Here is a 16,983-nt window from a genome sequence, read left to right on the forward strand (position 1 = left end):
GAGTGTTGGCAGTGACTTAACAGCAGATGATCACTATGAATAGTGAAAATTAGCAGTGCCTCCATGTATGTTCAATATTCTCTTCAAAAAAAGATATCAAAATAACCAGTGCTCTAGTCTCATAACCAACTCTCTTATGCAAATAACTCTAGGGTGTCACATAAAATAATGTTAGAATGAGGTCTAATTGGTGGAAGGACCTTCATCAGTGAGACTACTAGTTACACCCCATCTGATTTTACTCTATGGGTAACTTCAGCTAAGACTTAATTTGATAGTAAACTCATGAAAAATGGTGAGAACAATAAGGATTCCAGAGCATAAAGTAGGATGCAAAAATGCAGTTATCAGCCTTTGAATGAAATATTAATCAGGAAAGAAAAGCAACATCCTAAAATATAGCCAGGGGAAATTTTTAATATACTTTGGGGGATACTTCTATTATCTGAGGAGTTTCAAAGACGTTTGTCTTGTTAGGACAGTGTACCTCCCATTGAGCCACCCAGAGGTACATTTAGGCATGCAAAAAAAAAAAAAAAAAAAAAAAAAAAAAGGCCAGTAATGTTTCAAAGCACAGATTCTGTATTCAGCCAGACAGGTATCTGGACCCTGTCATTCTAATGGCTAGGAGACATGGTAAAACACTCCTTATGAGGACCACCATATCTTCATTTGAGAGATGGCAGTGTGAAGGTAATGAAGGAAATAAACCTATACTCTGTGAATGTCGATTGGAGTCTGATACCTGACTAGGAACTTCCCACAAATGACCTCACATAGTTACCACTGTCCTCCAAGGGGTCCTGTCACTACCCCAATTCATTCATGATAAGATAGAGGCAGTTAATTTAAACAATTCTGCCCAGAATTGGGATTGGCAGGGTCAGAAATTGATGCAGAGTTTGTGAGAGTGGCATGAGATAACATGTATGAAGATATTGGCACAAAGCCAAAAATACAAGGAACACTTTTTTTTAAATAAAATTTTTCTTTAAATTAGAAACAATTTTGTTTTACATGTCAAACTAGTTCCCTCTCCCTCACCTCCTCCCTGCCCCTCCCCCACTGACCCCCTTATCCTATCCCCTTTCTGCTCCCCAGGCAGGGTGAGGCCTTCCATGGGGAATCTTCAAAGTCTGTCACATCATTTGGAGTGTATCTAGGCTAATAGAGTATCCCTCTATGTGGAATGGGCTCCCAAAGTCCACTCATGTACTAGGGATAAATACTGATCTACTACCATAGATTAACCAGACCTCCAAACAAACCTCCTCATTCAGGGGGTCTGGAACAGTCCTATGCTGGTTTCCCAGCTATCTGTCTGAGGTCCATGAGCTCCCCTTGTTCAGGTCAGCTGTTTCTGTGGGTTTCCCCAGCCTGGTCTTGACCCCTTTGCTCATCACTCCTCCCTCCCTGCAACTGGGTTCCAGGAGTTTAGCTCAGTGTTTAGCTGAGGGTGTCTGCTTCTGCTTCCCTCAGCTACTGGATGAAGGCTCTAGGATGGCATATATAGTAGTCATCAGTCTCATTATAAGGGAATGGCATTTAAGGTAGCCTCTCCACTATTGCTGAGATTGTTAGTTGGGGGTCAACCTACAAGGAATACTCTTACAAATGCCTTAAAGACTCTCTTAAATAAGAATGTGCGTCCTTCCTGGTTTGTACCACATCTCCAACAGCTCATAGAGGTACACAGAGGATTGTGTGGGGCCTCTGAAGCCATGGGAGAAAGTCTTGCCCAACCAGGAAAATCCTTCCTAACACCCCCTGGAGAAACTGTTATCTGACATCATGAATGGAAGGTAACAAAGTTGGAAAATGAGATCCATGGTTCTGGTTATTAAAAAACAAACTTTGGGTGGTTTATCTCATCTCTCCTTAAATATCTTTATTTAAACTATCTGATTTGTTAGCTTGTTTTTGTCCAAATCTCAGATGTAACTCTATTGTTTTCACTAAAAACATTGTAAGTATGAGTGAGGCCAGCTGTATAAACTTCGTGTCTCATAGACTAAAACAAAGCACACTGTGGAAGAACTCAAGACAATGCATTGGCCGCTGGTGTCCTACATTTGCTGAAATAGACTCCGCTGTCATCCTTATGCCTGTTTTATCAAGTCATTTGAAGCTAAGACAGGACAGATGAGCAGACATTACTGACTGTCCTTTCACCTTGAGAAAATAGCATGATACCATGACATCCCTGACCCTTGCTGAGTCCTTGGGGCACCCTGCCAGTTCCAAGAGCCCATGAGATGGGAGAACACATAGAAAATTTTTAAAACAAAATAAAAACATTCAAGACCCATTGCTGAAAGAGAAAGCCTGGACTGTACCACAGACTCCAAGTGTGAGTCTCAAGAGCACTTGCACTGTAGCAAAGCTGAAGTAGATGGGTGTATGCTACAATGAAACCACCACTGGCCCAAGTGTCCAGCGAGAGAACCAAGGCATGTGAATATGATTCTTAGTCCACTCTCCACTATCATAATGGAATAGCTGAAGCTAGAGAATGAGTTTAACTCCCAGTCTTAGAGGGTTAAGGTTAAGGTCCAAATTGGATGACCCTTTCCAGGGGGTCCCCCTAGATATGCCACATCATGGTAGATGACATCATAATGGAATCATGAGTGTAAGGAGAGGTCATGGGACAAGACAGAAAGCTAGACTAGCGAAAGGCCAGCCTTGTTCTTTAATAACCACTGTGATGAAGAACAAACTAATTCTTCAGGAGTATGGTATTCTCATGATGCAATTACCTCCCACTAAGCCCCACCTTTTAAAGTCCATGCCACATCCCACTAAGAGACCAGCATGTGAGCCCTTCAGAGATGCAATTCAAACCACATCCCAATCACAGCACAACCAACCTTCTTGAGTCACAAAGCTGGACATGTGATTCTTGAGCCCCAAGGACAGACACAAAACTACTTAGTGTGAAGAGCTTGGGAGAAGGTAGCTGTGGCAGGAGAGAGCTCTTTCAACCTCATCATTTTGTACTATTGAGATTTTGGTAGGAATATTCAAATGATAATGTATCAAATAGAGCTGCACTGAGAATTGCTCAGCCCTCTCATATACAGACAAGAAAAAAGCAGAAAACTGGAGGGGTGGGTTCAGGGCAGAGGAGGAGAGATCTGGGAAGAGCTCTGAGGAGATGTACCACAGGCACCATGGCTCTCCCATTACCATCCTTACAGATAGATTTGCCCATTGCATAAGTGCCTTGTTCAGCCACCATCAGAGAAGCTTCTGCAGCAGATGGGAATAAATACATAGACCCACAGCTGGACAATGTACACAGAGTGAAGGACCTTGGAATACTCAGTGCTAAATGGAACTCTCCATCAAATCCCTCCCCGCGTGGGTCAAGGAACCAGGTAGAAGAGGAGACAGAAAGATTGTAAGAGCCAGATGGGATGGATGACACCAAGAAAACAAGATGTTCTATACATAGCAGGACTGATGCACGTATGAACTCAGAGACCTACATGGCTCTGTGCCAGACAGAGTCCCAGCTCTGAGAGAAGTAGACACATGCCCCAATTCCTTACTCAGAAGCTGTCTACAATTAACCATTCTCAAATGAAAAATTTGAGAGTCTCATTGAATATACAAACCACTCTTAAGGCCAGGCCCCACAACATGAACTTAGTGGCATTTTTGAAGGTTCTTTATATCATAATGCTTTATCAGTGTTTGAGGTTTTTGTTTCTTTGATTATTTGTTTGGTTGATTGGTTGGTTGGTTGATTCATTTTTTTTAACCTTACAGATACTATACATATATTTTGTGGTTTCTGAGAGTTCTGTTTGTGCAAATCTGTGTGCCTCTGTGTCTCTGTGTGGCTTTTGCACCTTCTCATTGGCTCTTTTTCTTCTGTTTGTTTTCATTGTTGTTTTGTCCTATTCAGGTTTGGTTGCTCTTATTTTACCTCATGTTATTATTTTTTTAGATGCCTGTTTGTATCCTAATGATCCATGCTGTATCCTAAGAAACAGTATGGATCTGGGTGGTTGGGGAAGTGGGGAGATTTGGGAGGAGTTGGGGAAGGGAAAACTATAATCAGAATATATTGTATTAAAAATTTATTTTCAATAAAAGAAACAAAAGAATGCAAGATATGATCCCTGTAGAGACAGTGCCTAGGGAGTGGGAAGCAAGCCTGCAGGAGCAGACTATGAAAGAAAGAACTGTTTGGAGAAAACACTTTTATGCACTTGCACTCAATCCATAAGGAAAGCTAGCTTAGGTTCTTTTGGAGAAAGAGAAAAAAAGAAAAGAAGCCATGGAATCAATGATTTAAGTATAAAGCAATAAAAGTTAATAAACTGAAGGCTGTACTGAAAGGAATTTTTTAAAACAATAAAACATTTCCATGAAATTACATTGGAAGAAGTAAGAGCAGGTGATACTGAAAATAAGGATATAAAAGAATAGTGTGGAAGAGTCACAAGTAATCCAATGGGAAAGAATAGAAAATAAAAGAGAGTACAGAGAATACAGCACCAGTCATTATGCAAAGTGGAAAACAAAACAAACTCAGAGAGAGTGAGAAAGGGAGAGAGGGAAGGAGAGGGGAAGGGAAAGAGAGGGGGAGAGTAAGGAGAGAGAGCAGGGGAGGGAGAAGGGAGAGAGAGCAGGGGAGGGAGAAAGGGAGAGAGAGCAGGGGAGGGAGAGAGGGAGTTTTTCACATGACTGCAAAAGGCAGATTCTACATGAGGTAGGGAGAAGATAAGACTTTTGGACAGAAGAGGAAACAAGAAAGGGTTAAGGGGAGAAGGAGAGAGGCAGTACCTGCTCCTCTCAAATGTAGAACTCAGATGTCTACATACACAGATATATTTGTGGATTCAAACATGTATACGCATGTGCATATAAACATGAATATACATTTAAATGTAGATTATAAAATGCCTGTTATCTTACAGACTCGTAAGGCTAAATTATCAGAACTTTTCATGATTAAACTGTCTTTCTATGCTAGGCAGGGTGGGCATGCCTAAAATCCCAGTGCTTTGGGAGCCTGAGGCAGGAGGATAGTATAATATGGAAGCAAAGGGAAACTTTGGGGAGTAGAAAAAGGACCAATCAGGGGCAAGAGAGGGTAATGGAGACTATCTATGAACAAAGGACAATGTAGACACATATGAAATGTCACAATAAGACCATTTTTTCTATGTACACTAAGAAATTTTAATAAAAAGTTGAAAAAGAATTGCTTTTGATGCAACAATGAGAATAGAAAATACTGAGATAGCCATCATGAGTCACTTCTTCTTGACAGGGTGATTTCCTAAAATGGAGAGAACAAATATTTGAAGACATAGAAAAATTTTCTGAGATAAAGGGATGAATCTAATTGCTTAAGATCTCCCAACATGAAACTTTCATTCAAGGAAACATACAGTCTTAATCTTTTGAGCCATGTTTCAGAGGGGTCCCTGAAGTTAAAGAATTTTTAAAAGAATCCTACGGGTACTCTGGAATTAAAATACAAGCCCTGAAGGAGAACTTCAGCCTTCTCTTTAGTAACATTTAATGTAAAAGTTTTCTAAAACAGTACCTACAAAATCCTGATCACTGGAGCTGAAGAAATGGCTGAGCAGTTAAAAGCACTGGTTGTTCTTCCAGGCAACCCAGGTTTGGTTCCTAGTATTCACATGGCAGCTCACAAACATCTGCAACCCCAGCTCCAGGGCATCTGACGCCCTCTTCAGGCTTCCTCAGGCACTGCATGTCCATACTGTACAGACATACAGGCAGGCAAAACACCTATACATGTAAAATAAAAATAAAAATTTAAAAGGAGAGAGATTCTCTTGTTTTAAAATTTTTATGATGAAAACATGTAGATTAGTAAGTATGTGCCATATATAAAGATTGTAGAACAGTAGTTGTTTGTTGTATTTGGCTTTGCTTCTGTTTTTGAAATGGTCTCATTATGTAACCTAAGTGGGCCTCAAACTTATGATCTTTCTGCCTCCTAAATGCTGGGATGACAGGTGCCCAGCACAGCACAGATAGATACATTTTAATAATGCAATGTTTCTCATGCAGAACAATTTATGAGTCCTTAAAATAAAAAGTACTGGATAATCAAAGACAAGCAGAAATGTTTGAAGTCATGTCGTGAATGGGAATGCCATGGATGGAAGGACTGTTGGTGACCACTGGGTGTGTAATTGTCTTTCCAGAGCTCAGCTCCACTTAAGTTATAAATCTTGGTATTATAAGGAAAAAAAAAACTAAGAGTGAGTTGAGGCGAAGGACCTAGAATGTGAATATAGTTTTTTTCTTATTTTGAAATGTGTTATAAAAGCTGTCCAAGAGTGATTTAAAAATAGAGATTTAACTATATCAAAGTTTCAAATATTATTATTATAAGACAAGAAAGTACAGAAGGATTGATGAAAGAAAAATTAAGAGAATAACTCAAAACAAAATACAATCAAATAAATACAAAAACTACACACACACACACACACACACACACACACACACACACACACGCAGTTTTGTGTGCCCTTAAAATGCAAAGAGGTAAACCTACTGATTAAAAAAGAGAATATCAATTGTATTAGCAAAATGTGTCTTTCATGCTAATGGCAAAGCAAAATAGGGAGACTTGAATAAAAATTAAATAGCACATTCATGTATTGAGTCTGAAATCACTAAGAAAATAATACCTATATAAGAAATGATGGACTCCCAAGGACAGCAAGGCCTTCCTCTTCCATAGGCCTCACAACTCCTCACTAACTCCTGTCCTGGGACCTCCCACTGCCAAGAAAGCCCCTCCCCATCTTCTGCATTATGCCACCCAACTCTCTACCAGCCTTTTCCAAAATGTAGCACAAATGGTACCACCAGATAGGCCTCTCTCCTTCCTTCTCCCTACACCACCCAACTGCCCACCTACCCTTCACAGACCCTCATGCCAACAGGAAAAAAATGCCAAAAATTAATAAAAATGGAAACAAATGAGAAAAAAACAATATAAATAATCAATGAAATGAAGAACTGGGTCTCTGAAAAGATAAACAAGATCGGCAAAGTAAACAAAAGAAAGAGAGAGAAGACTCAAAATTAGAGGTGAACAATGAGAGATCACAACAGCAAAAATTTGAGAAAATTGCAAGGACATACTTTAAAAAGCATATTCAAATAAATTAGAAAACCTAAAAGAAATGAATGAAGTTCTAGATATATTTGACTAAGTTAAATCGAGTTAAGATCAGTAACTTAAACAAACATACAATGAGCAAGGATATTGAAGCAGTAATAAACTTAGGATTAAACAAAGCCCAGACCCAAATAGATTCATAGCTAAATTCTACTAGAAGCTTAAAGCATACCTATAGCCAATGCCACTCAAATTATTCTACAGAGTAGAAATAGAGAAACCACATCTATGAAACTACCAGTGTGCTGGAACAAAAATCAGATAAAGATAACAAAAAAGTACAGTATGGACCAGTATCTTTGATAAATAAATCTATCTTTGATAGATGCTAATACTTCTCAACAAAATACTTGCAAGCTGAATACTGGCACACATGAAAAAGATCATTCACCCAATCAAGTTAGCTTTATCCCAGGGCTTCAGGGATAGTTCAACATATGCAAGTCAATAAATGCAATAAATCATATAACAAAACTTAAAGGCAAAAATCACATTTATCACCTCAAAATCAAATAACCCTTAATGATAAAAGTTCTAGAGATAATATGGCTGGAGAGCTCCTACTTCAATATGGTAAAGCCTATATATGACAAATCCATAGCCATCACACCCTAAATGGGAAAAAATTCGAAGCAATCCCATCAAAATCAGAAGAAAGAATAATAGACTGTCTCCACTCCTGCTCATTGTAGTGCTTTGTCTAGAGCAGTAAGACAAGAGAAGGAAACAGAACTGGTAGAAATAAAGAAGAATCAATGTCAAAATATCCTTGTTTGCAGATCATATGATGTTATATGTCTGAGATCCTAAAAATTTTACCAGAAAATGCCTAGGAGTTTTAACTAATATTGTCTGCAAGTAGCAAGATGCACATTTAACATACAAAATACCAGTAACATTTTTAATATACCAATTACAAACATACTGGAAAAGAATTCACCTCATCCTCATCTCAAATAATAACTTGGAGTAAACCTACCAAAGATGAAAAACCACACTCAAAACTTTAAAATGGAGAAAATAACTGAGGGAGAGAGTAGAAGATGGTAAAACCTCTCATTCTCACAGGTTGTTAAAATTGAGAACTTTGCCATTCTACCAAAAGCAATTTACAGATTCAATGTAATCAAATTAAAATCACCATGCCATTAATCACAAAACAGAAAAACATCTTAAAATTCATATGAAACACAAAAGACCCAAGACAACCAAAGAAACCCTAAGCAAGAAGAGTAATGCTAGAAGCATTACCATATCCAATCTCAAATTACGCTATACAGATATAGTGATAAAAATGGCAGGACACTGGCCCGAACAAACAAAAAATAGAACCACGGAGACATAGATCAGTGGACCAGCATAGAAAACATGAATTAAATTCCACACTGCAGCCACCTAATTTTTCACAAAGATAGCAAAAATTCAGTGGAGGGAAAGCATCTTCAACAAATGATGCTGAGAAAATTGTATGTGCACATGTAGGAGAATGAAACTAGACTCTCATCTCTCACTCTACACAAAAATCAACTCCAAATGGATTGGGGACCTCAATTAAAACCTAAATCTCTGAAACTGCTAGAAGAGTAGTGAGTACACAGTGTTGTACAGGAATAGCCAAGGACCTTCTAAATAGGACTCTGGCTGTTCAAGTGATGAAGCCAACAATGGACAAATGAGGCCTCATAAAACCAAGATTTTAGTATAGCAAAGGAAACAGTTACTAGAGTGTAAGAAGCAGCCTAGAGAATGAGAGAAAAATCTATACCGGCTAAACATCTGACAGAATATTAATATTTAAAATACATACATATATACATGTACATATACATATATGCATGTAGATCTCAAAATACAAATCATCAAGTAAATAAATAACCCAATCTAAAATGGATCCATAGATCTGAACAGAGGATTTTCAAAATAAGACATATGAATGGCTAATAAACAATTCAAACAATTTCAACATAGCTGGGCATGATGGTGCAGGCCTTTAATGCCAGCACTTGGGAGGCAGAGGCAGGAGTATCTCTAGGAGTTTGAGGCTAATTTGATCTACAGAAACATAGTGGGCACCAGGGCAGCCAGAGCTACATATGGAGACCCTATCTCAAAAACAAACAAACAAAAAAGAAATCACATAACCTTCTTTTAAGCCAGGTGATGGTGGAATATGCCTCCAACGCCGGCACTCAAGAGGAAAAGGAAGTGGGAATCTCTGAGTTCAAGGCCAACCTGGTCTACAGAGCAATCAGGGTCATGCAAATTCGAACCACTTTAAGATTCCATCTCTGCCAGGCGTTGGTGGCACACGCCTTTAATCCCAGCACTCGGGAGGCACAGACAGGCAGATCTCTGTGAGTTCGAGCCAGCCTGGTCTCCAAAGCGAGTGCCAGGATAGGCTCCAAAGCTACACAGAGAAACCCTGTCTCGAAAAAAAAAAAAAAAAAAAAGATTCCATCTCACCTGAGTCAGAATGGCTATCAAGAAATCAAAGGACTACAAGTGCTGAAGAGGCTGTGGAGGGGACAGGAACTGTTGCTCACTGGTGGAGGAAGTACAAACTGGTGAACTAACTGTGGAAATTGTTGTAGAGATTCTTCAAAAAGCTAAAGATAGAACTACCATTTGACCAAGCTATTCCACTCCTGTGCATATACCCGAAGGACTCTATAGTCTACTATAAAGATACTTACTCATCCATGTGCATTGCCACTCTATTCACAATAGCTAAGAAACAGAATCAGCCTGCCTACCTACCCATCATCCAATGAATGGATAATGAACATGCATTACCTATACACAATAGAATTTTGTTCAACTGAGAAGAAAAATGAAATTTGAGATAAATGAAGTAACTGGGTTAAAAACGTATTGAGTGACATTACCCAGGCACAGAGAAACAAATGCCACATGTTCTCCCTCACATGGGAATCCTAACTTTAAGTCTCTAATTTTGTATATTTAACTTGGACTATGTATCCAAGCCAGAGAACTAGAAAAGGGTCATGGGGAGAAGAATAAAGTAAGGGAGGGGCAAAGGATGGTAGAATGTAGGTGATAAAAATGGAGAGAAAGAATACTGGGAATGGAGAGCAGGGAGGGGATGGGGATAGGGGAGTGAGGGGCAGGCAAGAGGGTTAACTCAGGGAGTGAGGGGACAAGGAAGAAGGCTAACTCAATCAAAGGGGGTATTTAAAATCATATGGAAACCTACTATCTTGTAATGAAATAAAAAATAATTTATAACCTTTGTTAAATGATACAGTTGGTGAATTGTTTTGGTAGTAGAACATTTGTCTCATAGGTGCATGGCCCTGGGCTTGATCCCAAACACTGAAATAAAAATAATAATAATTAATAATGATAATAATAATAATAATAATAATAACTTTTTACATGGGTATGGTGGTATCTGCCTATAATCCCATTTCTTAGGGAGACAGAGAAAGACAGGAGGTTTAGAAGGAGTTCAAGGTCAGCTACAGCTACATAGCAAGTTTGAAGCAAGCATGGGCTATATGCTTCAATAAATGGAAGACTATAGAAAGAAGCCTAATAAAAGTTAATGGCAAAATATTTAAAAAACAATGTGTTATTCCATTTGCATTTTATGAAGGAAATATGCCATAAATATATATTTTATACACTTGTGCATATGTATATGTATATGAATATGTATTTTCCAATATGGAAGTATGTGTGTTCAGTGTAGTAGCCATGGGATGGAGAGCTGGTGAGAGAGATGCCCAACACAGGATGGGGTATGTTATCTGACTTGTTTACAGATGTTTCTGTGGAGAGCTAATCAAGAGCAGATCAGCTTTCATCGAGTTTTATCATCTCTATTCCTTCTAATAGTTCACCTCCCTATTGCCTGTCACTGGGATGGACCATTTCCAATCCTCCCTTACCCTTGGTGTGCCAGTAAAGTATCTGGAATGAAATCCATAAGTGTACGTGCATGCACACGTGTGTGTGTGTGTGTGTGTGTGTGTGTGTGTGTGTGTGTGTGTGGTGTGTGTGTGTGTGTGTGTGTGTGTGTGTGTGTTTTGTTGTTGTTGTTGTAGCTGAATTCATACACATCACACAATTAATACTGGTTGTACCAAGAAGTAGCATTAGGGAACACAGGAAGAAGAGAGCGCCAGCAGACTTTCCTATACCATCCGAAATTCTAACAATAAGTTATAATATAGTCAAAACATCACCCTTTATAATATGGTTTGAGTCAATAGTAAAAAAAAAGAAGAATATAAGTTAGTTGTAGCTGGCAAAAGACAGTCACTGTACTAAATACCACATATCATTTGGTGCTCCCACCAGACACAGTACACAAGAATGCAAGCCTAAGTTATAAAGCTCTTTCATGAGACAAAGTAACCCACAAGTGCTCTCATAACACAAAAGCCATTCCATGAAGGTTTTTTGGGAGAACTAATGAATTAATTTGACCAGATAAGCTTTCTCCCAGCAACGAATTTCAGGACGGGTTACCTGAATCCTATAATAAATGACCATTTCAAAACCACAAAAGATATAAAAAACACTTGCAAAATGACCCTTCACTGTGACAACTCTCAGAACTCTCTCCAAAGCATCGTGTTCAGGCTTAACTACTGCTGGGCCTTTCTTTAGGGAGCTCGAACAGGCTCACATAGTGCTTCCTGGAAACCTGAAGAATATATACTCAGCGTTTAGAGGATGAAGTGAAAGTAATTTCCACCATATCCCTCAGACCGTCTCTTCAAGTGACAGATAACTTAAGTGGCCTTTAGTGATTATGAGGTTGCCAGCTCTCTCATAACTACATGAAGTACTGTATGCATTGTAGGTATCTTAAGCTTCATCCGTTTTCTTCATGCACCTGCTTAGCTGGTGGCAGGGTTGGCGTTGCATTCATCTCTTTAAGGACTAATTTACTCAAGTCTGTAGTAGCAATGAAGTGGGCTCTTTTTCAACTGCTTGGGTAAGAGTTTTCAAAAAGATCCATACTGGCAAGGGTGGGCAGAACCCAAAGCAGCTGTCTTTCTACTTTACATTCTCACCAGGCCCGCTGGAGACAGGAAGGAAAGGTCTTAGGTGAAGTTAGGAGTGCAGGGTCATCATTTCCAACCACACTAGACAGTTATGTTCATGCCAGCAGAGGAAAGGGCTGTTAATATCATCTCAGCTCTTTAGATGGTCCTGGCAGGTGAACAGCTGTGGCAGGAGCCTAATACGCTTCCTGTTGGCTTATGCTGGTCCCCACGGGCTGACCATCAGGCATCATTTCAAGTGAGTATTTGAAATACTTATTCTTGCCTACTGGTAGGTTCAAGTTACAAAGTACTGAAACAGCTAGAAAACAACCATGCAGTCATGTGTCCATCACAGCACTGACACTTTGATTCAAATAACAGCATCCCAACTAATGTGAATGAAAATCTACATATTCTTCTCACTCTATAAAACAGAATGAAGACTGGAGACTGGGGACTAAAAGGTTCAGCCCTTGGTGGCATTTTCTTGTTAGAACCCTGCACTAGGGACCTACCCATAATCATTTTCTATCATACATTTTTGTGGCTTAATTTCTATTCCAACCAAGAATGACATAAAGCTGCTATGAAGGTAATTATAGAAAAAGAATAAATGACTTTAAGTCACAAATTTTGACATGTGGTCACCCTCTGGGGACCTGCCTCAGTATTCTTTCTTCAGATGGTCTTTTACTTAATCCTTCTTTCTTGCCATGCAGTGATCACGGGGTGTTGTGGGTAGAACAAGGATGATATTACAATGCATTCACGTTCCTGCACACGAATGCTATTTCTGCACAAGGCACCCTAACTGGGTGTGAGAAGATCTGGCTACCCATCCCTCTCTCGTCTTTCCTTTGCTATGAGCTCTTGGCTGCCTCATTTTCTGGTCTCTGATACGGCTGATGACAAATGGTCTCAGGGTTTGTGTTTCAGGGGATAGATGAATTCCCTTTAGACTTCTAGCCTAAGCCAAAGATCCCTCTGGACACTTTCTGGCATGTCACCATATTCTAATTAGAGATTTGAATTACATTGCCATTGTCCTCTCCAAATGTTCATCCTTCATTGGAATTCCAGAAAAATTATCTGGTTAAGGTAGGGTCATGAGCATCCTACTCTCATGTGGGGTCATGAACATAGTAAGCATGCAAGCTGTTATTGAGTTGAGAGCACATAAAAACCAAAGCATCTGGTAAAAGAGGCCTTCAGATGGGTGGTGCTGCCACGTGTCTTTAATCCCAGCATTTGGGAGGCAGCGGCAGGAGAATCTCTGCGAGTTCAAGGCCAGCCTGGTCTACAAAGCTACACAGAGAAACCCTGTCTCAAAAAAAATTTTTAAAAAGAAAACGAGGTCCTCAATGTCTCAATAAGGACTCATCAGAAATGATTGCCTCAAGGAGCATCTTCTGAGAATTCTTTCTTGAAGAAAGAAAAATAAGTAGAAAAGAATGGGACTTAGTGATACCAAAGAATTCCAGTCATGGGAGGAGAAATGGATCAGTGGGTAAAGTGTTTGATCCACGAGCACGAGGACCTGAGATAGCTCCTCAGAGCCCTAACAAAGCTATAGACGTGGTGGCACATCTATAGTCCTAGTGCTGAATTACTAGAGACAAGAGGATCTATCCCTGCTGGTCACAGGCTGGCCTAGTTCTAAGCCAGTGAAAGACACTGTCTCAAAAAACATGGTAGATAATGATGTATAAAAGATACCTGAGGCAGGGCATTGGTGGCACACCCCTTTAATCCCAGCACTCAGGAGGCAGAGGCAGGCAGATCTCTGTGAGTTCGAGGCCAGCCTGGTCTCCAGAGCCAATGCCAGGTTAGGCTCCAAAGCTATACAGAGAAACCCTGTCTCAACAAACCGCCTCTCTCTCTACACACACACACACACTCCACAAAAAAAGAATTCTAATCACTTAGAACTCCTATGAAGCTGTTGGGTTTTTTGTTTTGCTTCGTTTGTTACAAAGTATGATATGAGTCTCCTTGTAAGTATCCAAAAGGATTTAGTATATACAAATATATTATTTTTGAAAGCATTCTGAATTCATTTAATGCTAACTTTTAAAAAGTAAGTAATACCTCAAAAATATAACGAGATATAAGTCAAGATAAGATACTATTGATTAGGAAAGGGTTAAAGGGAGCCTTTTATAATTATGTATAAATCATAAGCTTGATAACATAAAGTCAAAACAATGAAGATGAGCAAGTGAAAGACTCCAACCAGGCCAAAACTGCCTATGCCCCTCTTAACCAGGCCTGCCAAGGGCCAGAAGTTACCTTTTTGAAATTCACAGACAGGAGACTTCCTACTGATGTCAACAAGTGCACTGCCAGATACCCTAAATGTTTTTGTTGTTGTTGTTTTGTTTTTTTGTTGTTGTTGTTTTGTTTTGTTTTGTTTTTCAAGACAGGGTTTCTCTGTGGCTTTGGAGGCTGTCCTGGAACTAGCTCTTGTAGACCAGGCTGGTCTCGAACTCACAGACATCCACTTGCCTCTGCCTCTGCCTTCCGAGTGCTGGGATTAAAGGTGTGTGCCACCAACGCCCAGCTTTTTTTGTTTGTTTGTTTGATTGATTGATTGATTGATTTAAACGGGGTTTCTCTGTGTAACAGCCCTGGCTGTCCTTGAAACTCACTCTGTAGACCAGGCTGGCCTCAAACTCAAAAAGATCCACCTGCCTCTGCCTCCCAAGTGCCAAGATTAAAGGCGAGCACCACAAACTGTAGGTGGCAAGGTTGTTTTCAAGGCCCTCGGAACCAAACCTTGTTTAACCAGGCAAAGATGTTACATTTGATTGTGCTGCATTTGTTTAACTATGTAAAGATGTGTTACATTTGTTTCATCTTGCCTGCCTAAGGCACCTGATTAGTTTAATAAAATGCTGAGAAAGCTAATAGCTAGGCAAAGAAAGGATAGGCAGGGCTGGCCAGCAGAGAGGATAGGAGGAGAAATCTAGGCTAAGGAGGAAGAATGAAGGACATGCCTGGGACAAACAACCAGGCAACCTCCAGCAAGAGACAGAAGTAGTTCAAAGTACGTTATACAGGGAGGGGGGAGGAGGTAAATAAACAGAAACAGATTAATTTAAGTTAAAAGAGCTAGCCAGAAATGTGCCTAAGCTAGGCGGAACATCCAAGACTAATAATAAGTATCTGTGTCGTGATTTGGGAGCTGGTTGGTGACCCCAAAAGAGCAAGCCTGATATGGAAACTTCCTGAATCTCCGGTAGAACTGCCAGAGAAAGCATTGGTGCAGGCGGGAAGAACTGTTGCCTTCCCTGGAGGACTGGCCTTCGACCCAGGAGGCTTGCCAGATCCAGAAGAGAGATTGAAGTGAATTAAAGAGATGAGCACCAAGGAGGTCAGTGAGCATTAGCTCTAAGGAAAACTTTAATAGAAACCACATGCCCCTTGAGCATCACGACCTGAAAGCCTGTGGTGCCCTGTGGGCTGGGAGGTACCCTTCCTCCAGCATCCCGTGATCACCCTTCACGAACTCCCTGTATTGTTAGTGTTGCCTGCCTTTCTTGCCTCCGGTCCTGTAAGGCCTGGCACTCTGTCTTATCTAGCTGAGCATCTAATCACCAGCATGCAGTAGGGTAGATGAGAGTTGATTAAGTGGACCTGAACTGAACTGGCAAGGTTCCAGCATGACCGAATCACTTGGAGTCCCTGGGGTAATGTTATCCCAAGGTTTCATCTGTGTTTCAAAAAGCAAGCGTCTGCTCACTGATTCTCCAGGGTGCTCGTGGTACAAGAGAGGCACCTTTGTCAAATCCACTTTCATCCTGTCACTGGGGTCTGCATGAAGCTCCATTGTCCCTCAGTTTTGGAGTCATTACCTGCTTGACATGAGAAATGTCCTCAAGAAAATGCAAGCACTAATTACACCAATGAAAATAATCCTTTCAAATGTGCAATGATTAACTGCACACAAACAATTATTCAATAATCATTCTCCAGTCTTTTGTTTTAAGGGAAATTCAGTTTTCTGCCTATGTGGTAGGCTTTCCTAGAATCCTTTAATGCTTGAGCCCACTGTCTATCCTCCTGAAGAAATCCTCCAACCCTGCGTTAGTCCATCCGGTCTGAGTCCCTAACTGAACCACTCTCCCTAGTCTCGCTTCCAAGTTCTTTCAGAAGCCCTTTTCTTTCTTTTAGTGCCTGAGTTTTCTGAATCTCTAAACACTCTCAGCCCTAGACTGCTATCCCACCTGCCTCAATGTGAGAGTGACCTGTTCATGTGGGAGTCAACTGTGAATTGGAGTCTGTGCTCCATGCCTTCCACCATGAAGGTGGCCCTGGTGCTATTGAGGTGGGAGGTGAGCATGGAGGAGGTGACAAAGGCAGAGGAGGTGACGATGGCAGAGGAAGCGAGCAGGTGTCAGAGGAGGTGTGTGTGGAGGAGCAGAGAAGGAGGGGAAGGAACATAGCAGGAGGGCATAGTTCTCCCGTGTTTTGGGGACTCTCACACCTCTCTCAGGATGTTCTCTGGGGCCCACCATCTCTGTTTGGTACAGGCAGATGTGAAGTTTATTCTGAGAGCCCCACCCTGTGCTAAAGAGGAGGTGGAGATGATGGATATTCTGGTTGGCTGTTGACCTCTGGGTCTCCCCTAGCCAATGATTGCCCTTGTATCCAATGTTACCTTCTCTGCCAAGGGTTCCCTGACTGTCACCTCTTCCTCTTTGACCTGATGGCCCTTTCTTCATATTTCTGTAATAGTACTTATCCTGTGATAGGACTCAATAGTAAATTATACCCCTG

At 40.5% G+C, this 16,983-nt stretch overlaps 1 pseudogene; it reads right to left on the minus strand.

Moving 5' to 3' along the window:
* The window catches only part of LOC100752111, a 131,451-nt pseudogene extending 115,418 nt beyond the window's left edge, over nucleotides 1-16,033 (minus strand).
* Nucleotides 16,034-16,983: the final 950 nt, after the last annotated feature.

Source organism: Cricetulus griseus, chromosome 2, assembly GCF_003668045.3.
Source record: "Cricetulus griseus strain 17A/GY chromosome 2, alternate assembly CriGri-PICRH-1.0, whole genome shotgun sequence".
NCBI classification, from domain to species: Eukaryota; Metazoa; Chordata; class Mammalia; order Rodentia; family Cricetidae; genus Cricetulus; species Cricetulus griseus.